Source organism: Stenella coeruleoalba, assembly GCF_951394435.1.
Source record: "Stenella coeruleoalba genome assembly, contig: scaffold_135, whole genome shotgun sequence".
NCBI classification, from domain to species: Eukaryota; Metazoa; Chordata; class Mammalia; order Artiodactyla; family Delphinidae; genus Stenella; species Stenella coeruleoalba.
Genome location: NW_027645944.1, coordinates 1 through 25,459, shown reverse-complemented (window position 1 = coordinate 25,459; position 25,459 = coordinate 1).

Genomic DNA, 25,459 nt, shown 5'->3' with positions numbered 1-25,459 from the left:
ACCAGGAAGAGGAAATAACCAAAGGCTCAGCGTGCCGTGCCGGAACCAGATTAGGGCCTGAAGCCATCCTGCGGTGTTGCGGCCAGGTCACAAGAAAGCGAGTTGAAGAAAGGAGCTCAGGGGCACTGTAATTCACAAACCTGCAGAGTTATAAATGACAGCTATCGTCCAAAAATAGACTGAAGTAAGGCTGCCAAGAGGACTTGAAAGCGGGGCAGAATTGCAGGAAACCGATTTCAGGAGGTAGACTGGAATTGCATTGAAAGCATAGGAAAAGAGGCAGAACGTCCACAATGATGCACTTGGCCAAAAAGGGCGTATGCGTTTTTTCCTGAATATATTCAGGAAAAAACGCATACGCCGTTTATGGCCAACCAAGCAAGCTTGCAAAGGAAATCTGCAGTACAATGAAGTCTCAATTCCCCCCGGTCAAAAGGGCCATCTGAAAAAAGTGTAAAATCCAGAAAGGCAGGACAGGCCATGGAGAACTGGGAGCCTTGTTATGCTGAAGGGCGGGATGTAAATTGCCAACAGACACTCGGGAGAAGTGTATGGTGTTTCCTGAAACATCTAAAAAACAAAGCAACAGAGCCTAGGGCACTGCCACTTATGGTCCTATAGCTTAGGGAAATTAAAATCAAAAAGACACAGCCACCCCAAAGTTTGGGACGCCTCTGTTTACAAGAACCTCGTTTACATTACAAGTTCAACATCGCAGAAAGTGAAAAATGGATAAAGAAGTTGTGGTATTTACTTACAAAGCAATATCACTCAGCAATGAAATCTGTGTCATCAGGCCCTTAGCAGCACAATGAGTGGATTCAGGTATGATGATTCTAACTGAAGTAAGTCACACAGAAAAAGAAACATCATAAGATATCAGTAATACACGGAATGTAAACTTGGCTACACAGGAACTGAATTACAGAACAGAACAGGGTCTCAAATTTAGAAAACCAACTTATGCTTGCTTAAGGGTAAAGGTGAGTTGGGGTGCTGCATAAAACCAGAGATTGAAATGAGCACAGATAAAGTTCCTTAAGTCAAATATGGAATAGACAAGAGCTACTCCTTGCTCAACGAAATGGACTCAACACCGCATATTAAACGCCTAAGAATGTACCTGACTAGTAAGTATAGTAAAACCTATGGATTGCTATGTCTCCAAAAGAGAATCAAGCATGTGTACAGGGGCATAAACGCAGCAGTGATAGGATTGGAGAGGTTCGGTGAGCAAATGAAGACCCTTTGAAGTCATATTGCATGGTACCCATTCCACGGGTTTCAACTACCCAGGTTTAAGGTATTCTTCCTTCAGCTAAAACATGCATATGGAACCTAGAGTATGATCAACCATGTGATCGGGAGACGTGTTCAAATATGTCTCAGTTTTCCTCCCCTGGTACTCGGGTGCAACATTCCAGACGCTTTACTAACACTCTCCCCACTTGGAGAGTCAGTCCCTTTAACCTCCTGTTTGGCCCAGTTTGCAATTTCTGCGGAAGATGAACAGGAATAGCGAGAACCAATGAGAGGCTAGCTGGAGGTGTCTGGACGGGCAAATTTAACTCTCATTTCCCACCAGGAAGAGGAATTAACCAAAGGCTCAGCGTGCCGGGCCAGAACCAGATTAGGGCCTGAAGCCATCCTGCGGTGTTGCGGCCAGGTCACAAGAAAGCGAGTTGAAGAAAGGAGCTCAGGGGCACTGTAATTCACAAACCTGCAGAGTTATAAATGACAGCTATCGTCCAAAAATATACTGAAGTAAGGCTGCCAAGAGGACTTGAAAGCGGGGCAGAATTGCAGGAAACCGATTTCAGGAGGTAGACTGGAATTGCATTGCAAGCATAGGAAAAGAGGCAGAACGTCCACAATGATGCACTTGGCCAAAAAGGGCGTATGCGTTTTTTCTTGAATATATTCAGGAAAAAACGCATACGCCCTTTTTGGCCAACCAAGCAAGCTTGCAAAGGAAATCTGCACTACAATGAAGTCTCACTTCTCCCCGGTCAAAAGGGCCATCTGAAAAAAGTGTAAAATCCAGAAAGGCAGGACAGGCCATGGAGAACTGGGAGCCTTGTTATGCTGATGGGCGGGATGTAAATTGCCAATAGACACTCGGGAGAAGTGTATGGTGTTTCCTGAAACATCTAAAAAACAAAGCAACAGAGCCTAGGGCACTGCCACTTATGGTCCTATAGCTTAGGGAAATTAAAATCAAAAAGACACAGCCACCCCAAAGTTTGGAACGGCTCTGTTTACAAGAACCTCGTTTACAGTACAAGTTCAACATCGCAGAAAGTGAAAAATGGATAAAGAAGTTGTGGTATTTACTTACAAAGCAATATCACTCAGCAATGAAATCTGTGTCATCAGGCCCTTAGCAGCACAATGAGTGGATTCAGGTATGATGATTCTAACTGAAGTAAGTCACACAGAAAAAGAAACATCATAAGATATCAGTAATACACGGAATGTAAACTTGGTTACACAGGAACTGCATTCCAGAACAGAACAGGGTCTCAAATTTAGAAAACCAACTTATGCTTGCTTAAGGGGAAAGGTGAGTTGGGGTGCTGCATAAAACCAGAGATTGAAATGAGCACAGATAAAGTTCCTTAAGCCAAATATGGAATAGACAAGAGCTACTCCTTGCTCAACGAAATGGACTCAACACCGCCTATTAAACGCCTAAGAATGTACCTGACTAGTAAGTATCTTAAAACCTATGGATTGCTATGTCTCCGAAAGAGAATCAAGCATGTGTACAGGGGCATAAACGCAGCAGTGATAGGATTGGAGAGGTTCGGTGAGCAAATGAAGACCCTTTGAAGTCATATTGCATGGTACCCATTACACGGGTCTCAACTCTCCAGGTTTAAGGTATTCTTCCTTCAGCTAAAACATGCATGTGGAACCTAGAGTATGATCAACCATGTGATCGGGAAACGTGTTCAAATATGTCTCAGTTTTCGTACCCTGGTACTCGGGTGCAACATTCCAGACGCTTTACTAACACTCTCCCGACTTGGAGAGTCAGTCCCTTTAACCTCCTGTTTGGCCCAGTTTGCAATTTCTGCGGAAGATGAACAGGAATAGCGAGAACCAATGAGAGGCTAGCTGGAGGTGTCTGGACGGGCAAATTTAACTCTCATTTCCCACCAGGAAGAGGAAATAACCAAAGGCTCAGCGTGCCGTGCCGGAACCAGATTAGGGCCTGAAGCCATCCTGCGGTGTTGCGGCCAGCTCAAAAGAAAGCGAGTTGAAGAAAGGAGCTCAGGGGCCCTGTAATTCACAAACCTGCAGAGTTATAAATGACAGCTATCGTCCAAAAATAGACTGAAGTAAGGCTGCCAAGAGGACTTGAAAGCGGGGCAGAATTGCAGGAAACCGATTTCAGGAGGTAGACTGGAATTGCATTGAAAGCATAGGAAAAGAGGCAGAACGTCCACAATGATGCACTTGGCCAAAAAGGGCGTATGCGTTTTTTCCTGAATATATTCAGGAAAAAACGCATACGCCCTTTTTGGCCAACCAAGCAAGCTTGCAAAGGAAATCTGCACTACAATGAAGTCTCACTTCCCCCCGGTCAAAAGGGCCATCTGAAAAAAGTGTAAAATCCAGAAAGGCAGGACAGGCCATGGAGAACTGGGAGCCTTGTTATGCTGATGGGCGGGATGTAAATTGCCAACAACCACTCGGGAGAAGTGTATGGTGTTTCCTGAAACATCTAAAAAACAAAGCAACAGAACCTAGGGCACTTCCACTTATGGTCCTATAGCTTAGGGAAATTAAAATCAAAAAGACACAGCCACCCCAAAGTTTGGAACGGCTCTGTTTACAAGAACCTCGTTTACAGTACAAGTTCAACATCGCAGAAAGTGAAAAATGGATAAAGAAGTTGTGGTATTTACTTACAAAGCAATATCACTCAGCAATGAAATCTATGTCATCAGGCCCTTAGCAGCACAATGAGTGGATTCAGGTATGATGATTCTAACTGAAGTAAGTCACACAGAAAAAGAAACATCATAAGATATCAGTAATACACGGAATGTAAACTTGGCTACACAGGAACTGAATTACAGAACAGAACAGGGACTCAAATTTAGAAAACCAACTTATGCTTGCTTAAGGGTAAAAGTGAGTTGGGGTGCTGCATGAAACCAGAGATTGAAATGAGCACAGATAAAGTTCCTTAAGTCAAATATGGAATAGACAAGAGCTACTCCTTGCTCAACGAAATGGACTCAACACCGCATATTAAACGCCTAAGAATGTACCTGACTAGTAAGTATCTTCAAACCTATGGATTGCTATGTCTCCGAAAGAGAATCAAGCATGTGTACAGGGGCATAAACGCAGCAGTGATAGGACTGGAGAGGTTCGGTGAGCAAATGAAGACCCTTTGAAGTCATATTGCATGGTACCCATTCCACGGGTTTCAACTACCCAGGTTTAAGGTATTCTTCCTTCAGCTAAAACATGCATGTGGAACCTAGAGTATGATCAACCATGTGATCGGGAGACGTGTTCAAATATGTCAGTTTTCGTACCCTGGTACTCGGGTGCAACATTCCAGACGCTTTACTAACACTCTCCCGACTTGGAGAGTCAGTCCCTTTAACCTCCTGTTTGGCCCAGTTTGCAATTTCTGCGAAAGATGAACAGGAATAGCGAGAACCAATGAGAGGCTAGCTGGAGGTGTCTGGACGGGTAAATTTAACTCTCATTTCCCACCAGGAAGAGGAAATATCCAAAGGCTCAGCGTGCCGTACCGGAACCAGATTAGGGCCTGAAGCCATCCTGCGGTGTTGCGGCCAGCTCAAAAGAAAGCGAGTTGAAGAAAGGAGCTCAGGGGCACTGTAATTCACAAACCTGCAGAGTTATAAATGACAGCTATCGTCCAAAAATAGACTGAAGTAAGGCTGCCAAGAGGACTTGAAAGCGGGGCAGAATTGCAGGAAACCGATTTCAGGAGGTAGACTGGAATTGCATTGAAAGCATAGGAAAAGAGGCAGAACGTCCACAATGATGCACTTGGCCAAAAAGGGCGTATGCGTTTTTTCCTGAATATATTCAGGAAAAAACGCATACGCCCTTTTTGGCCAACCAAGCAAGCTTGCAAAGGAAATCTGCACTACAATGAAGTCTCACTTCCCCCCGGTCAAAAGGGCCATCTGAAAAAAGTGTAAAATCCAGAAAGGCAGGACAGGCCATGGAGAACTGGGAGCCTTGTTATGCTGATGGGCGGGATGTAAATTGCCAACAGACACTCGGGAGAAGTGTATGGTGTTTCCTGAAACATCTAAAAAACAAAGCAACAGAGCCTAGGGCACTGCCACTTATGGTCCTATAGCTTAGGGAAATTAAAATCAAAAAGACACAGCCACCCCAAAGTTTGGGACGCCTCTGTTTACAAGAACCTCGTTTACAGTACAAGTTCAACATCGCAGAAAGTGAAAAATGGATAAAGAACTTGTGGTACTTATGTACAATGCAGTATCACTCAGCAATGAAATCTATGTCATCAGGCCCGTAGCAGCATAATGAGTGGATTCAGGTATGATGATTCTAACTGAAATAAGTCACACAGAAAAAGAAACATCATAAGATATCACTAATACACGGAATGTAAACTTGGCTACACAGGAACTGCATTCCAGAACAGAACAGGGTCTCAAATTTAGAAAACCAACTTATGCTTGCTTAAGGGGAAAGGTGAGTTGGGGTGCTGCATAAAACCAGAGATTGAAATGAGCACAGATAAAGTTCCTTAAGCCAAATATGTAATAGACAAGAGCTACTCCTTGCTCAACGAAATGGACTCAACACCCCATATTAAACCCCTAAGAATATACCTGACTAGTAAGTATCTTAAAACCTATGGATTGCTATGTCTCCAAAAGAGAATCAAGCATGTGTACAGGGGCATAAACGCAGCAGTGATAGGATTGGAGAGGTTCGGTGAGCAAATGAAGACCCTTTGAAGTCATATTGCATGGTACCCATTACACGGGTCTCAACTCTCCAGGTTTAAGGTATTCTTCCTTCAGCTAAAACATGCATGTGGAACCCAGAGTATGATCAACCATGTGAACGGGAGACGTGTGCAAATATGTCTCAGTTTTCCTCCCCTGGTACTCAGGTGCAACATTCCAGACGCTTTACTAACACTCTCCCGACTTGGAGAGTCAGTCCCTTTAACCTCCTGTTTGGCCCAGTTTGCAATTTCTGCGGAAGATGAACAGGAATAGCGAGAACCAATGAGAGGCTAGCTGGAGGTGTCTGGACGGGCAAATTTAACTCTCATTTCCCACCAGGAAGAGGAAATAACCAAAGGCTCAGCGTGCCGTACCGGAACCAGATTAGGGCCTGAAACCATCCTGCGGTGTTGCGGCCAGCTCAAAAGAAAGCGAGTTGAAGAAAGGAGCTCAGGGGCACTGTAATTCACAAACCTGCAGAGTTATAAATGACAGCTATCGTCCAAAAATAGACTGAAGTAAGGCTGCCAAGAGGACTTGAAAGCGGGGCAGAATTGCAGGAAACCGATTTCAGGAGGTAGACTGGAATTGCATTGAAAGCATAGGAAAAGAGGCAGAACGTCCACAATGATGCACTTGGCCAAAAAGGGCGTATGCGTTTTTTCCTGAATATATTCAGGAAAAAACGCATACGCCCTTTTTGGCCAACCAAGCAAGCTTGCAAAGGAAATCTGCACTACAATGAAGTCTCACTTCCCCCCGGTCAAAAGGGCCATCTGAAAAAAGTGTAAAATCCAGAAAGGCAGGACAGGCCATGGAGAACTGGGAGCCTTGTTATGCTGATGGGCGGGATGTAAATTGCCAACAGACACTCGGGAGAAGTGTATGGTGTTTCCTGAAACATCTAAAAAACAAAGCAACAGAGCCTAGGGCACTGCCACTTATGGTCCTATAGCTTAGGGAAATTAAAATCAAAAAGACACAGCCACCCGAAAGTTTGGGACGCCTCTGTTTACAAGAACCTCGTTTACAGTACAAGTTCAACATCGCAGAAAGTGAAAAATGGATAAAGAACTTGTGGTACTTATGTACAATGCAGTATCACTCAGCAATGAAATCTATGTCATCAGGCCCGTAGCAGCATAGTGAGTGGATTCAGGTATGATGATTCTAACTGAAATAAGTCACACAGAAAAAGAAACATCATAAGATATCACTAATACACGGAATGTAAACTTGGCTACACAGGAACTGCATTCCAGAACAGAACAGGGTCTCAAATTTAGAAAACCAACTTATGCTTGCTTAAGGGGAAAGGTGAGTTGGGGTGCTGCATAAAACCAGAGATTGAAATTAGCACAGATAAAGTTCCTTAAGCCAAATATGTAATAGACAAGAGCTACTCCTTGCTCAACGAAATGGACTCAACACCCCATATTAAACCCCTAAGAATGTACCTGACTAGTAAGTATCTTAAAACCTATGGATTGCTATGTCTCCAAAAGAGAATCAAGCATGTCTACAGGGGAAAAAACGCAGCAGTGATAGGATTGGAGAGGTTCGGTGAGCAAATGAAGACCCTTTGAAGTCATATTGCATGGTACCCATTACACGGGTCTCAACTCTCCAGGTTTAAGGTATTCTTCCTTCAGCTAAAACATGCATGTGGAACCCAGAGTATGATCAACCATGTGAACGGGAGACGTGTTCAAATATGTCTCAGTTTTCCTCCCCTGGTACTCAGGTGCAACATTCCAGATGCTTTACTAACACTCTCCCGACTTGGAGAGTCAGTCCCTTTAACCTCCTGTTTGGCCCAGTTTGCAATTTCTGCGGAAGATGAACAGGAATAGCGAGAACCAATGAGAGGCTAGCTGGAGGTGTCTGGACGGGCAAATTTAACTCTCATTTCCCACCAGGAAGAGGAAATAACCAAAGGCTCAGCGTGCCGTACCGGAACCAGATTAGGGCCTGAAGCCATCCTGCGGTGTTGCGGCCAGCTCAAAAGAAAGCGAGTTGAAGAAAGGAGCTCAGGGGCACTGTAATTCACAAACCTGCAGAGTTATAAATGACAGCTATCGTCCAAAAATAGACTGAAGTAAGGCTGCCAAGAGGACTTGAAAGCGGGGCAGAATTGCAGGAAACCGATTTCAGGAGGTAGACTGGAATTGCATTGAAAGCATAGGAAAAGAGGCAGAACGTCCACAATGATGCACTTGGCCAAAAAGGGCGTATGCGTTTTTTCCTGAATATATTCAGGAAAAAACGCATACGCCCTTTTTGGCCAACCAAGCAAGCTTGCAAAGGAAATCTGCACTACAATGAAGTCTCACTTCCCCCCGGTCAAAAGGGCCATCTGAAAAAAGTGTAAAATCCAGAAAGGCAAGACAGGCCATGGAGAACTGGGAGCCTTGTTATGCTGATGGGCGGGATGTAAATTGCCAACAACCACTCGGGAGAAGTGTATGGTGTTTCCTGAAACATCTAAAAAACAAAGCAACAGAACCTAGGGCACTTCCACTTATGGTCCTATAGCTTAGGGAAATTAAAATCAAAAAGACACAGCCACCCCAAAGTTTGGAACGGCTCTGTTTACAAGAACCTCGTTTACAGTACAAGTTCAACATCGCAGAAAGTGAAAAATGGATAAAGAAGTTGTGGTATTTACTTACAAAGCAATATCACTCAGCAATGAAATCTATGTCATCAGGCCCTTAGCAGCACAATGAGTGGATTCAGGTACGATGATTCTAACTGAAATAAGTCACACAGAAAAAGAAACATCATAAGATATCACTAATACACGGAATGTAAACTTGGCTACACAGGAACTGAATTACAGAACACAACAGGGTCTCAAATTTAGAAAAACAACTTATGCTTGCTTAAGGGGAAAGGTGAGTTGTGGTGCTGCATAAAACCAGAGATTGAAATGAGCACAGATAAAGTTCCTTAAGCCAAATATGGAATAGACAAGAGCTACTCCTTGCTCAACGAAATGGACTCAACACCGCATATTAAACGCCTAAGAATGTACCTGACTAGTAAGTATCTTAAAACCTATGTATTGCTATGTCTCCGAAAGAGAATCAAGCATGTGTACAGGGGCATAAACGCAGCAGTGATAGGATTGGAGAGGTTCGGTGAGCAAATGAAGACCCTTTGAAGTCATACTGCATGGTACCCATTCCACGGGTTTCAACTACCCAGGTTTTAGGTATTCTTCCTTCAGCTAAAACATGCATGTGGAACCCAAGTATGATCAACCATGTGAACGGGAGACGTGTTCAAATATGTCTCAGTTTTCCTCCCCTGGTACTCGGGTGCATCATTCCAGACGCTTTACTAACACTCTCCCCACTTGGAGAGTCAGCGCCTTTAACCTCCTGTTTGGCCCAGTTTGCAATTTCTGCGGAAGATGAACAGGAATAGCGAGAACCAATGAGAGGCTAGCTGGAGGTGTCTGGACGGGCAAATTTTACTCTCATTTCCCACCAGGAAGAGGAAATAACCAAAGGCTCAGCGTGCCGTACCGGTACCAGATTAGGGCCTGAAGCCACCCTGCGGTGTTGCGGCCAGCTCAAAAGAAAGCGAGTTGAACAAAGGAGCTCAGGGGCACTGTAATTCACAAACCTGCAGAGTTATAAATGACAGCTATCGTCCAAAAATAGACTGAAGTAAGGCTGCCAAGAGGACTTGAAAGCGGGGCAGAATTGCAGGAAACCGATTTCAGGAGGTAGACTGGAATTGCATTGAAAGCATAGGAAAAGAGGCAGAACGTCCACAATGATGCACTTGGCCAAAAAGGGCGTATGCGTTTTTTCCTGAATATATTCAGGAAAAAACGCATACGCCCTTTTTGGCCAACCAAGCAAGCTTGCAAAGGAAATCTGCACTACAATGAAGTCTCACTTCCCCCCGGTCAAAAGGGCCATCTGAAAAAAGTGTAAAATCCAGAAAGGCAGGACAGGCCATGGAGAACTGGGAGCCTTGTTATGCTGATGGGCGGGATGTAAATTGCCAACAACCACTCGGGAGAAGTGTATGGTGTTTCCTGAAACATCTAAAAAACAAAGCAACAGAGCCTAGGGCACTTCCACTTATGGTCCTATAGCTTAGGGAAATTAAAATCAAAAAGACACAGCCACCCCAAAGTTTGGAACGGCTCTGTTTACAAGAACCTCGTTTACAGTACAAGTTCAACATCGCAGAAAGTGAAAAATGGATAAAGAAGTTGTGGTATTTACTTACAAAGCAATATCACTCAGCAATGAAATCTGTGTTATCAGGCCCGTAGCAGCACAATGAGTGGATTCAGGTATGATGATTCTAACTGAAGTAAGTCACACAGAAAAGAAACATCATAAGATATCAGTAATACACGGAATGTAAACTTGGCTACACAGGAACTGAATTACAGAACAGAACAGTGTCCAAAATTTAGAAAACCAACTTATGCTTGCTTAAGGAGAAAGGTGAGTTGGGGTACTGCATAAAACCAGAGATTGAAATGAGCACAGATAAAGTTCCTTAAGCCAAATATGGAATAGACAAGAGCTACTCCTTGCTCAACGAAATGGACTCAACACCCCATATTAAACGCCTAAGAATGTACCTGACTAGTAAGTATCTTAAAACCTATGGATTGCTATGTCTCCAAAAGAGAATCAAGCGTGTGTACAGGGGCATAAACGCAGCAGTGATAGGATTGGAGAGGTTCGGTGAGCAAATGAAGACCCTTTGAAGTCATATTGCATGGTACCCATTACACGGGTCTCAACTCTCCAGGTTTAAGGTATTCTTACTTCAGCTAAAACATGCATGTGGATCCCAAGTATGATCAACCATGTGAACGGGAGACGTGTTCAAATATGTCTCAGTTTTCCTCCCCTGGTACTCGGGTGCAACATTCCAGATGCTTTACTAACACTCTCCCCACTTGGAGAGTCAGCGCCTTTAACCTCCTGTTTGGCCCAGTTTGCAATTTCTGCGGAAGATGAACAGGAATAGCGAGAACCAATGAGAGGCTAGCTGGAGGTATCTGGACGGGCAAATTTAACTCTCATTTCCCACCAGGAAGAGGAAATAACCAAAGGCTCAGCGTGCCGTACCGGAACCAGATTAGGGCCTGAAGCCACCCTGCGGTGTTGCGGCCAGCTCAAAAGAAAGCGAGTTGAAGAAAGGAGCTCAGGGGCACTGTAATTCACAAACCTGCAGAGTTATAAATGACAGCTATCGTCCAAAAATAGACTGAAGTAAGGCTGCCAAGAGGACTTGAAAGCGGGGCAGAATTGCAGGAAACCGATTTCAGGAGGTAGACTGGAATTGCATTGAAAGCATAGGAAAAGAGGCAGAACGTCCACAATGATGCACTTGGCCAAAAAGGGCGTATGCGTTTTTTCCTGAATATATTCAGGAAAAAACGCATACGCCCTTTTTGGCCAACCAAGCAAGCTTGCAAAGGAAATCTGCACTACAATGAAGTCTCACTTCCCCCCGGTCAAAAGGGCCATCTGAAAAAAGTGTAAAATCCAGAAAGGCAGGACAGGCCATGGAGAACTGGGAGCCTTGTTATGCTGATGGGCGGGATGTAAATTGCCAACAACCATTTGGGAGAAGTGTATGGTGTTTCCTGAAACATCTAAAAAACAAAGCAACAGAACCTAGGGCACTTCCACTTATGGTCCTATAGCTTAGGGAAATTAAAATCAAAAAGACACAGCCACCCAAAGTTTGGAACGGCTCTGTTTACAAGAACCTCGTTTACAGTACAAGTTCAACATCACAGAAAGTGAAAAATGGATAAAGAAGTTGTGGTATTTACTTACAAAGCAATATCACTCAGCAATGAAATCTGTGTCATCAGGCCCTTAGCAGCACAATGAGTGGATTCAGGTATGATGATTCTAACTGAAGTAAGTCACACAGAAAAGAAACATCATAAGATATCAGTAATACACGGAATGTAAACTTGGCTACACAGGAACTGAATTACAGAACAGAACTGGGTCTCATATTTAGAAAACCAACTTATGCTTGCTTAAGGGGAAAGGTGAGTTGGGGTGCTGCATAAAACCAGAGATTGAAATGAGCACAGATAAAGTTCCTTAAGCCAAATATGGAATAGACAAGAGCTACTCCTTGCTCAACGAAATGGACTCAACACCCCATATTAAACGCCTAAGAATGTACCTGACTAGTAAGTATCTTAAAACCTATGGATTGCTATGTCTCCAAAAGAGAATCAAGCGTGTGTACAGGGGCATAAACGCAGCAGTGATAGGATTGGAGAGGTTCGGTGAGCAAATGAAGACCCTTTGAAGTCATATTGCATGGTACCCATTACACGGGTCTCAACTCTCCAGGTTTAAGGTATTCTTCCTTCAGCTAAAACATGCATGTGGAACCCAAGTATGATCAACCATGTGAACGGGAGACGTGTTCAAATATGTCTCAGTTTTCCTCCCCTGGTACTCGGGTGCAACATTCCAGACGCTTTACTAACACTCTCCCCACATGGAGAGTCAGCGCCTTTAACCTCCTGTTTGGCCCAGTTTGCAATTTCTGCGGAAGATGAACAGGAATAGCGAGAACCAATGAGAGGCTAGCTGCAGGTGTCTGGACGGGCAAATTTAACTCTCATTTCCCACCAGGAAGAGGAAATAATCAAAGGCTCAGCGTGCCGTACATGAACCGATTTAGGGCCTGAAGCCATCCTGCGGTGTTTCGGCCAGGTCAAAAGAAAGCGAGTTGAAGAAAGGAGCTCAGGGGCACTGTAATTCACAAACCTGCAGAGTTATAAATGACAGCTATCGTCCAAAAATAGACTGAAGTAAGGCTGCCAAGAGGACTTGAAAGCGGGGCAGAATTGCAGGAAACCGATTTCAGGAGGTTGACTGGAATTGCATTGAAAGCATAGGAAAAGAGGCAGAACGTCCACAATGATGCACTTGGCCAAAAAGGGCGTATGCGTTTTTTCCTGAATATATTCAGGAAAAAACGCATACGCCCTTTTTGGCCAACCAAGCAAGCTTGCAAAGGAAATCTGCACTACAATGAAGTCTCACTTCCCCCCGGTCAAAAGGGCCATCTGAAAAAAGTGTAAAATCCAGAAAGGCAGGACAGGCCATGGAGAACTGGGAGCCTTGTTATGCTGATGGGCGGGATGTAAATTGCCAACAGACACTCGGGAGAAGTGTATGGTGTTTCCTGAAACATCTAAAAAACAAAGCAACAGAGCCTAGGGCACTGCCACTTATGGTCCTATAGCTTAGGGAAATTAAAATCAAAAAGACACAGCCACCCCAAAGTTTGGAACGGCTCCGTTTACAAGAACCTCATTTACAGTACAAGTTCAACATCGCAGAAAGTGAAAAATGGATAAAGAAGTTGTGGTATTTACTTACAAAGCAATATCACTCAGCAATGAAATCTGTGTCATCAGGCCCTTAGCAGCACAATGAGTGGATTCAGGTATGATGATTCTAACTGAAGTAAGTCACACAGAAAAAGAAACATCATAAGATATCAGTAATACACGGAATGTAAACTTGGCTACACAGGAACTGAATTACAGAACAGAACAGGGTCTCAAATTTAGAAAACCAACATAAGCTTGCTTAAGGGTAAAGGTGAGTTGGGGTGCTGCATAAAACCAGAGATTGAAATGAGCACAGATGAAGTTCCTTAAGTCAAATATGGAATGGACAAGAGCTACTCCTTGCTCAACGAAATGGACTCAACACCGCATATTAAACGCCTAAGAATGTACCTGACTAGTAAGTATCTTAAAACCTATGGATAGCTATGTCTCCAAAAGAGAATCAAGCATGTGTACAGGGGCATAAACGCAGCAGTGATAGGATTGGAGAGGTTCGGTGAGCAAATGAAGACCCTTTGAAGTCATATTGCATGGTACCCATTACACGGGTCTCAACTCTCCAGGTTTAAGGTATTCTTCCTTCAGCTAAAACATGCATGTGGAACCCAAGTATGATCAACCATGTGAAAGGGAGACGTGTTCAAATATGTCTCAGTTTTCCTCCCCTGGTACTCGGGTGCAACATTCCAGACGCTTTACTAACACTCTCCCCACTTGGAGAGTCAGCGCCTTTAACCTCCTGTTTGGCCCAGTTTGCAATTTCTGCGGAAGATGAACAGGAATAGCGAGAACCAATGAGAGACTAGCTGGAGGTGTCTGGACGGGCAAATTTAACTCTCATTTCCCACCAGGAAGAGGAAATAACCAAAGGCTCAGCGTGCCGTGCCGGAACCAGATTAGGGCCTGAAGCCATCCTGCGGTGTTGCGGCCAGGTCACAAGAAAGCGAGTTGAAGAAAGGAGCTCAGGGGCACTGTAATTCACAAACCTGCAGAGTTATAAATGACAGCTATCGTCCAAAAATAGACTGAAGTAAGGCTGCCAAGAGGACTTGAAAGCGGGGCAGAATTGCAGGAAACCGATTTCAGGAGGTAGACTGGAATTGCATTGAAAGCATAGGAAAAGAGGCAGAACGTCCACAATGATGCACTTGGCCAAAAAGGGCGTATGCGTTTTTTCCTGAATATATTCAGGAAAAAACGCATACGCACATTTTGGCCAACCAAGCAAGCTTGCAAAGGAAATCTGCACTACAATGAAGTCTCACTTCCCCCCGGTCAAAAGAGCCATCTGAAAAAAGTGTAAAATCCAGAAAGGCAGGACAGGCCATGGAGAACTGGGAGCCTTGTTATGCTGATGGGTGGGATGTAAATTGCCAACAACCACTCGGGAGAAGTGTATGGTGTTTCCTGAAACATCTAAAAAACAAAGCAACAGAACCTAGGGCACTTCCACTTATGGTCCTATAGCTTAGGGAAATTAAAATCAAAAAGACACAGCCACCCCAAAGTTTGGAACGGCTCTGTTTACAAGAACCTCGTTTACAGTACAAGTTCAACATCGCAGAAAGTGAAAAATGGATAAAGAAGTTGTGGTATTTACTTACAAAGCAATATCACTCAGCAATGAAATCTGTGTCATCAGGCACTTAGCAGCACAATGAGTGGATTCAGGTATGATGATTCTAACTGAAGTAAGTCACACAGAAAAAGAAACATCATAAGATATCAGTAATACACGGAATGTAAACTTGGCTACAAAGGAAATGAATTACAGAACAGAACAGGGACTCAAATTTAGAAAACCAACTTATGCTTGCTTAAGGGTAAAGGTGAGTTGGGGTGCTGCATAAAACCAGAGATTGAAATGAGCACAGATAAAGTTCCTTAAGCCAAATATGGAATAGACAAGAGCTACTCCTTGCTCAACGAAATGGACTCAACACCGCATATTAAACGCCTAAGAATGTACCTGACTAGTAAGTATCTTAAAACCTATGGATTGCTATGTCTCCGAAAGAGAATCAAGCATGTGTACAGGGGCATAAACGCAGCAGTGATAGGAGTGGAGAGGTTCGGTGAGCAAATGAAGACCCTTTGAAGTCATATTGCATGGTACCCATTCCACGGGTCTCAACTCTCCAGGTTTAAGGTATTCTTCCTTCAGCTAAAACATGCATGTGGAACCCAGAGTATGATCAACCATGTGAACGGGAGACGTGTTGAAATATGTCTCAGTTTTCCTCCCCTGGTACTCGGGTGCAACATTCCAGACGCTTTACTAACACTCTTCCGACTTGGAGAGTCAGTCCCTTTAACCTCCTGTTTGGCCCAGTTTGCAATTTCTGCGGAAGATGAACAGGAATAGCGAGAACCAATGAGAGACTAGCTGGAGGTGTCTGGACGGGCAAATTTAACTCTCATTTCCCACCAGGAAGAGGAATTAACCAAAGGCTCATCGTGCCGTGCCGGAACCAGATTAGGGCCTGAAGCCATCCTGCGGTGTTGCGGCCAGGTCACAAGAAAGCGAGTTGAAGAAAGGAGCTCAGGGGCACTGTAATTCACAAATCTGCAGAGTTATAAATGACAGCTATCGTCCAAAAATAGACTGAAGTAAGGCTGCCAAGAGGACTTGAAAGCGGGGCAGAATTGCAGGAAACCGATTTCAGGAGGTAGACTGGAATTGCATTGAAAGCATAGGAAAAGAGGCAGAACGTCCACAATGATGCACTTGGCCAAAAAGGGCGTATGCGTTTTTTCCTGAATATATTCAGGAAAAAACGCATACGCACTTTTTGGCCAACCAAGCAAGCTTGCAAAGGAAATCTGCACTACAATGAAGTCTCACTTCCCCCCGGGCAAAAGGGCCATCTGAAAAAACTGTAAAATCCAGAAAGGCAGGACAGGCCATGGACAACTGGGAGCCTTGTTATGCTGATGGGCAGGATGTAAATTGCCAACAACCACTCGGGAGAAGTGTATGGTGTTTCCTGAAACATCTAAAAAACAAAGCAACAGAGCCTAGGGCACTGCCACTTATGGTCCTATAGCTTAGGGAAATTAAAATCAAAAAGACACAGCCACCCCAAAGTTTGGAACGGCTCTGTTTACAAGAACCTCGTTTACAGTACAAGTTCAACATCGCAGAAAGTGAAAAATGGATAAAGAACTTGTGGTACTTACGTACAATGCAGTATCACTCAGCAATGAAATCTATGTCATCAGGCCCGTAGCAGCATAATGAGTAGATTCAGGTACGATGATTGTAACTGAAATAAGTCACACAGAAAAAGAAACATCATAAGATATCACTAATACACGGAATGTAAACTTGGTTACACAGGAACTGAATTCCAAAACAGAACAGGGTCTCAAATTTAGAAAACCAACTTATGCTTGCTTAAGGGGAAAGGTGAGTTGGGTTGCTGCATAAAACCAGAGATTGAAATGAGCACAGATAAAGTTCCTTAAGCCAAATATGGAATAGACAAGAGCTACTCCCTGCTCAACGAAATGGACTCAACACCGCATATTAAACGCCTAAGAATGTACCTGACTAGTAAGTATCTTAAAACCTATGGATTGCTATGTCTCCGAAAGAGAATCAAGCATGTGTACAGGGGCATAAACGCAGCAGTGATAGGATTGGAGAGGTTCGGTGAGCAAATGAAGACCCTTTGAAGTCATATTGCATGGTTCCCATTCCATGGGTTTCAACTACCCAGGTTTTAGGTATTCTTCCTTCAGCTAAAACATGCATGTGGAACCCAAGTATGATCAACCATGTGAACGGGAGACGTGTTCAAATATGTCTCAGTTTTCCTCCCCTGGTACTCGGGTGCAACATTCCAGATGCTTTACTAACACTCTCCCTACTTGGAGAGTCAGCGCCTTTAACCTCCTGTTTGGCCCAGTTTGCAATTTCTGCGGAAGATGAACAGGAATAGCGAGAACCAATGAGAGGCTAGCTGGAGGTGTCTGGACGGGCAAATTTAACTCTCATTTCCCACCAGGAAGAGGAAATAACCAAAGGCTCAGCGTGCCGTACCGGAACCAGATTAGAGCCTGAAGCCATCCTGCGGTGTTGCGGCCAGCTCAAAAGAAAGCGAGTTGAACAAAGGAGCTCAGGGGCACTGTAATTCACAAACCTGCAGAGTTATAAATGACAGCTATCGTCCAAAAATAGACTGAAGTAAGGCTGCCAAGAGGACTTGAAAGCGGGGCAGAATTGCAGGAAACCGATTTCAGGAGGTAGACTGGAATTGCATTGAAAGCATAGGAAAAGAGGCAGAACGTCCACAATGATGCACTTGGCCAAAAAGGGCGTATGCGTTTTTTCCTGAATATATTCAGGAAAAAACGCATACGCCCTTTTTGGCCAACCAAGCAAGCTTGCAAAGGAAATCTGCACTACAATGAAGTCTCACTTCCCCCCGGTCAAAAGGGCCATCTGAAAAAAGTGTAAAATCCAGAAAGGCAGGACAGGCCATGGAGAACTGGGAGCCTTGTTATGCTGATGGGTGGGATGTAAATTGCCAACAACCACTCGGGAGAAGTGTATGGTGTTTCCTGAAACATCTATAAAACAAAGCAACAGAACCTAGGGCACTTCCACTTATGGTCCTATAGCTTAGGGAAATTAAAATCAAAAAGACACAGCCACCCCAAAGTTTGGGACGCCTCTGTTTACAAGAACCTCGTTTACAGTACAAGTTCAACATCGCAGAAAGTGAAAAATGGATAAAGAAGTTGTGGTATTTACTTACAAAGCAATATCACTCAGCAATGAAATCTGTGTCATCAGGCCCTTAGCAGCACAATGAGTGGATTCAGGTATGATGATTCTAACTGAAGTAAGTCACACAGAAAAAGAAACATCATAAGATATCAGTAATACACGGAATGTAAACTTGGCTACACAGGAACTGAATTACAGAACAGAACAGGGTCTCAAATTTAGAAAACCAACTTATGCTTGCTTAAGGGTAAAGGTGAGTTGGGGTGCTGCATAAAACCAGAGATTGAAATGAGCACAGATAAAGTTCCTTAAGTCAAATATGGAATAGACAAGAGCTACTCCTTGCTCAACGAAATGGACTCAACACCGCATATTAAACGCCTAAGAATGTACCTGACTAGTAAGTATCTTAAAAACCTATGGATTGCTATGTCTCCGAAAGAGAATCAAGCGTGTGTACAGGGGCATAAACGCAGCAGTGATAGGATTGGAGAGGTTCGGTGAGCAAATGAAGACCCATTGAAGTCATAATGCATGGTACCCATTACACGGGTCTTAACTCTCCAGGTTTAAGGTATTCTTCCTTCAGCTAAAACATGCATGTGGAACCCAAGTATGATCAACCATGTGAACGGGAGACGTGTTCAAATATGTCTCAGTTTTCCTCCCCTGGTACTCGGGTGCAACATTCCAGACGCTTTACTAACACTCTCCCCACTTGGAGAGTCAGCGCCTTTAACCTCCTGATTGGCCCAGTTTGCAATTTCTGCGGAAGATGAACAGGAATAGCGAGAACCAATGAGAGACTAGCTGGAGGTGTCTGGACGGGCAAATTTAACTCTCATTTCCCACCAGGAAAAGGAAATAACCAAAGGCTCAGCGTGCCGTACCGGAACCAGATTAGGGCCTGAAGCCATCCTGCGGTGTTGCGGCCAGGTCACAAGAAAGCAAGTTGAAGAAAGGAGCTCAGGGGCACTGTAATGCACAAACCTGCAGAGTTATAAATGACAGCTATCGTCCAAAAATAGACTGAAGTAAGGCTGCCAAGAGGACTTGAAAGCGGGGCAGAATTGCAGGAAACCGATTTCAGGAGGTAGACTGGAATTGCATTGAAAGCATAGGAAAAGAGGCAGAACGTCCACAATGATGCACTTGGCCAAAAAGTGCGTATGCGTTTTTTCCTGAATATATTCAAGAAAAAACGCATATGCCCTTTTTGGCCAACCAAGCAAGCTTGCAAAGGAAATCTGCACTACAATGAAGTCTCACTTCCCCCCGGTCAAAAGGGCCATCTGAAAAAAGTGTAAAATCCAGAAAGGCAGGACAGGCCATGGAGAACTGGGAGCCTTTTTATGCTGATGGGCGGGATGTAAATTGCCAACAACCACTCGGGAGAAGTGTATGGTGTTTCCTGAAACATCTAAAAAACAAAGCAACAGAACCTAGGGCACTTCCACTTATGGTCCTATAGCTTAGGGAAATTAAAATCAAAAAGACACAGCCACCCCAAAGTTTGGAATGGCTCTGTTTACAAGAACCTCGTTTACAGTACAAGTTCAACATCGCAGAAAGTGAAAAATGGATAAAGAAGTTGTGGTATTTACTTACAAAGCAATATCACTCAGCAATGAAATCTGTGTCATCAGGCCCTTAGCAGCACAATGAGTGGATTCAGGTATGATGATTCTAACTGAAGTAAGTCACACAGAAAAAGAAACATCATAAGATATCAGTAATACACGGAATGTAAACTTGGCTACAAAGGAAATGAATTACAGAACAGAACAGGGACTCAAATTTAGAAAACCAACTTATGCTTGCTTAAGGGTAAAGGTGAGTTGGGGTGCTGCATAAAACCAGAGATTGAAATGAGCACAGATAAAGTTCCTTAAGCCAAATATGGAATAGACAAGAGCTACTCCTTGCTCAACGAAATGGACTCAACACCGCATATTAAACGCCTAAGAATGTACCTGAGTAGTAAGTATCTTAAAACCTATGGATTGCTATGTCTCCGAAAGAGAATCAAGCATGTGTACAGGGGCATAAACGCAGCAGTGATAGGATTGGAGAGGTTCGGTGAGCAAATGAAGACCCTTTGAAGTCATATTGCATGGTACCCATTCCACGGGTTTCAACTACCCAGGTTTAAGGTATTCTTCCTTCAGCTAAAACATGCATGTGGAACCTAGAGTATGATCAACCATGTGATCGGGAGACGTGTTCAAATATGTCTCAGGTTTCCTCCCCTGGTACTCGGGTGCAACATTCCAGACGCTTTACTAACACTCTCCCCACTTGGAGAGTCAGCGCCTTTAACCTCCTGTTTGGCCCAGTTTGCAATTTCTGCGGAAGATGAACAGGAATAGCGAGAACCAATGAGAGGCTAGCTGGAGGTGTCTGGACGGGCAAATTTAACTCTCATTTCCCACCAGGAAGAGGAATTAACCAAAGGCTCAGCGTGCCGGGCCGGAACCAGATTAGGGCCTGAAGCCATCCTGCGGTGTTGCGGCCAGGTCACAAGAAAGCGAGTTGAAGAAAGGAGCTCAGGGGCACTGTAATTCACAAACCTGCAGAGTTATAAATGACAGCTATCGTCCAAAAATAGACTGAAGTAAGGCTGCCAAGAGGACTTGAAAGCGGGGCAGAATTGCAGGAAACCGATTTCAGGAGGTAGACTGGAATTGCATTGCAAGCATAGGAAAAGAGGCAGAACGTCCACAATGATGCACTTGGCCAAAAAGGGCGTATGCGTTTTTTCCTGAATATATTCAGGAAAAAACGCATACGCCCTTTTTGGCCAACCCAGCAAGCTTGCAAAGGAAATCTGCACTACAATGAAGTCTCACTTCTCCCCGGTCAAAAGGGCCATCTGAAAAAAGTGTAAAATCCAGAAAGGCAGGACAGGCCATGGAGAACTGGGAGCCTTGTTATGCTGATGGGCGGGATGTAAATTGCCAATAGACACTCGGGAGAAGTGTATGGTGTTTCCTGAAACATCTAAAAAACAAAGCAACAGAGCCTAGGGCACTGCCACTTATGGTCCTATAGCTTAGGGAAATTAAAATCAAAAAGACACAGCCACCCCAAAGTTTGGAACGGCTCTGTTTACAAGAACCTCATTTACAGTACAAGTTCAACATCGCAGAAAGTGAAAAATGGATAAAGAAGTTGTGGTATTTACTTACAAAGCAATATCACTCAGCAATGAAATCTGTGTCATCAGGCCCTTAGCAGCACAATGAGTGGATTCAGGTATGATGATTCTAACTGAAGTAAGTCACACAGAAAAAGAAACATCATAAGATATCAGTAATACACGGAATGTAAACTTGGCTACACAGGAACTGAATTACAGAACAGAACAGGGTCTCAAATTTAGAAAACCAACTTATGCTTGCTTAAGGGTAAAGGTGAGTTGGGGTGCTGCATAAAACCAGAGATTGAAATGAGCACAGATAAAGTTCCTTAAGTCAAATATGGAATAGACAAGAGCTACTCCTTGCTCAACGAAATGGACTCAACACCGCATATTAAACGCCTAAGAATGTACCTGACTAGTAAGTATCTTAAAACCTATGGATTGCTATGTCTCCGAAAGAGAATCAAGCATGTGTACAGGGGCATAAACGCAGCAGTGATAGGATTGGAGAGGTTCGGTGAGCAAATGAAGACCCTTTGAAGTCATATTGCATGGTACCCATTACACGGGTCTTAACTCTCCAGGTTTAAGGTATTCTTCCTTCAGCTAAAACATGCATGTGGAACCCAAGTATGATCAACCATGTGAACGGGAGACGTGTTCAAATATGTCTCAGTTTTCCTCCCCTGGTACTCGGGTGCAACATTCCAGACGCTTTACTAACACTCTCCCCACTTGGAGAGTCAGCGCCTTTAACCTCCTGTTTGGCCCAGTTTGCAATTTCTGCGGAAGATGAACAGGAATAGCGAGAACCAATGAGAGACTAGCTGGAGGTGTCTGGACGGGCAAATTTAACTCTCATTTCCCACCAGGAAGAGGAAATAACCAAAGGCTCAGCGTGCCGTGCCGGAACCAGATTAGGGCCTGAAGCCATCCTGCGGTGTTGCGGCCAGGTCACAAGAAAGCGAGTTGAAGAAAGGAGCTCAGGGGCACTGTAATTCACAAACCTGCAGAGTTATAAATGACAGCTATCGTCCAAAAATAGACTGAAGTAAGGCTGCCAAGAGGACTTGAAAGCGGGGCAGAATTGCAGGAAACCGATTTCAGGAGGTAGACTGGAATTGCATTGAAAGCATAGGAAAAGAGGCAGAACGTCCACAATGATGCACTTGGCCAAAAAGGGCGTATGCGTTTTTTCCTGAATATATTCAGGAAAAAACGCATACGCCGTTTATGGCCAACCAAGCAAGCTTGCAAAGGAAATCTGCAGTACAATGAAGTCTCAATTCCCCCCGGTCAAAAGGGCCATCTGAAAAAAGTGTAAAATCCAGAAAGGCAGGACAGGCCATGGAGAACTGGGAGCCTTGTTATGCTGAAGGGCGGGATGTAAATTGCCAACAACCACTCGGGAGAAGTGTATGGTGTTTCCTGAAACATCTAAAAAACAAAGCAACAGAGCCTAGGGCACTGCCACTTATGGTCCTATAGCTTAGGGAAATTAAAATCAAAAAGACACAGCCACCCAAAAGTTTGGGACGCCTCTGTTTACAAGAACCTCGTTTACAGTACAAGTTCAACATCGCAGAAAGTGAAAAATGGATAAAGAAGTTGTGGTATTTACTTACAAAGCAATATCACTCAGCAATGAAATCTGTGTCATCAGGCCCTTAGCAGCACAATGAGTGGATTCAGGTATGATGATTCTAACTGAAGTAAGTCACACAGAAAAAGAAACATCATAAGATATCAGTAATACACGGAATGTAAACTTGGCTACACAGGAACTGAATTACAGAACAGAACAGGGCCTCAAATTTAGAAAACCAACTTATGCTTGCTTAAGGGTAAAGGTGAGTTGAGGTGCTGCATAAAACCAGAGATTGAAATGAGCACAGATAAAGTTCCTTAAGTCAAATATGGAATAGACAAGAGCTACTCCTTGCTCAACGAAATGGACTCAACACCGCATATTAAACGCCTAAGAATGTACCTGACTAGTAAGTATCGTTAAACCTATGGATTGCTATGTCTCCGAAAGAGAATCAAGCATGTGTACAGGGGCATAAACGCAGCAGTGATAGGATTGGAGAGGTTCGGTGAGCAAATGAAGACCCTTTGAAGTCATATTGCATGGTACCCATTCCACGGGTTTCAACTACCCAGGTTTAAGGTATTCTTCCTTCAGCTAAAACATGCATATGGAACCTAGAGTATGATCAACCATGTGATCGGGAGACGTGTTCAAATATGTCTCAGTTTTCCTCCCCTGGTACTCCGGTGCAACATTCCAGACGCTTTACTAACACTCTCCCCACTTGGAGAGTCAGTCCCTTTAACCTCCTGTTTGGCCCAGTTTGCAATTTCTGCGGAAGATGAACAGGAATAGCGAGAACCAATGAGAGGCTAGCTGGAGGTGTCTGGACGGGCAAATTTAACTCTCATTTCCCACCAGGAAGAGGAATTAACCAAAGGCTCAGCGTGCCGGGCCGGAACCAGATTAGGGCCTGAAGCCATCCTGCGGTGTTGCGGCCAGGTCACAAGAAAGCGAGTTGAAGAAAGGAGCTCAGGGGCACTGTAATTCACAAACCTGCAGAGTTATAAATGACAGCTATCGTCCAAAAATATACTGAAGTAAGGCTGCCAAGAGGACTTGAAAGCGGGGCAGAATTGCAGGAAACCGATTTCAGGAGGTAGACTGGAATTGCATTGCAAGCATAGGAAAAGAGGCAGAACGTCCACAATGATGCACTTGGCCAAAAAGGGCGTATGCGTTTTTTCTTGAATATATTCAGGAAAAAACGCATACGCCCTTTTTGGCCAACCAAGCAAGCTTGCAAAGGAAATCTGCACTACAATGAAGTCTCACTTCTCCCCGGTCAAAAGGGCCATCTGAAAAAAGTGTAAAATCCAGAAAGGCAGGACAGGCCATGGAGAACTGGGAGCCTTGTTATGCTGATGGGCGGGATGTAAATTGCCAATAGACACTCGGGAGAAGTGTATGGTGTTTCCTGAAACATCTAAAAAACAAAGCAACAGAGCCTAGGGCACTGCCACTTATGGTCCTATAGCTTAGGGAAATTAAAATCAAAAAGACACAGCCACCCCAAAGTTTGGAACGGCTCTGTTTACAAGAACCTCGTTTACAGTACAAGTTCAACATCGCAGAAAGTGAAAAATGGATAAAGAAGTTGTGGTATTTACTTACAAAGCAATATCACTCAGCAATGAAATCTGTGTCATCAGGCCCTTAGCAGCACAATGAGTGGATTCAGGTATGATGATTCTAACTGAAGTAAGTCACACAGAAAAAGAAACATCATAAGATATCAGTAATACACGGAATGTAAACTTGGCTACACAGGAACTGAATTACAGAACAGAACAGGGTCTCAAATTTAGAAAACCAACTTATGCTTGCTTAAGGGTAAAGGTGAGTTGGGGTGCTGCATAAAACCAGAGATTGAAATGAGCACAGATAAAGTTCCTTAAGTCAAATATGGAATAGACAAGAGCTACTCCTTGCTCAACGAAATGGACTCAACACCGCATATTAAACGCCTAAGAATGTACCTGACTAGTAAGTATCTTAAAACCTATGGATTGCTATGTCTCCGAAAGAGAATCAAGCATGTGTACAGGGGCATAAACGCAGCAGTGATAGGATTGGAGAGGTTCGGTGAGCAAATGAAGACCCTTTGAAGTCATATTGCATGGTACCCATTACACGGGTCTTAACTCTCCAGGTTTAAGGTATTCTTCCTTCAGCTAAAACATGCATGTGGAACCCAAGTATGATCAACCATGTGAACGGGAGACGTGTTCAAATATGTCTCAGTTTTCCTCCCCTGGTACTCGGGTGCAACATTCCAGACGCTTTACTAACACTCTCCCCTCTTGGAGAGTCAGCGCCTTTAACGTCCTGTTTGGCCTAGTTTGCAATTTCTGCGGAAGATGAACAGGAATAGCGAGAACCAATGAGAGACTAGCTGGAGGTATCTGGACGGGCAAATTTAACTCTCATTTCCCACCAGGAAGAGGAAATAACCAAAGGCTCAGCGTGCCGTGCCGGAACCAGATTAGGGCCTGAAGCCATCCTGCGGTGTTGCGGCCAGGTCACAAGAAAGCGAGTTGAAGAAAGGAGCTCAGGGGCACTGTAATTCACAAACCTGCAGAGTTATAAATGACAGCTATCGTCCAAAAATAGACTAAAGTAAGGC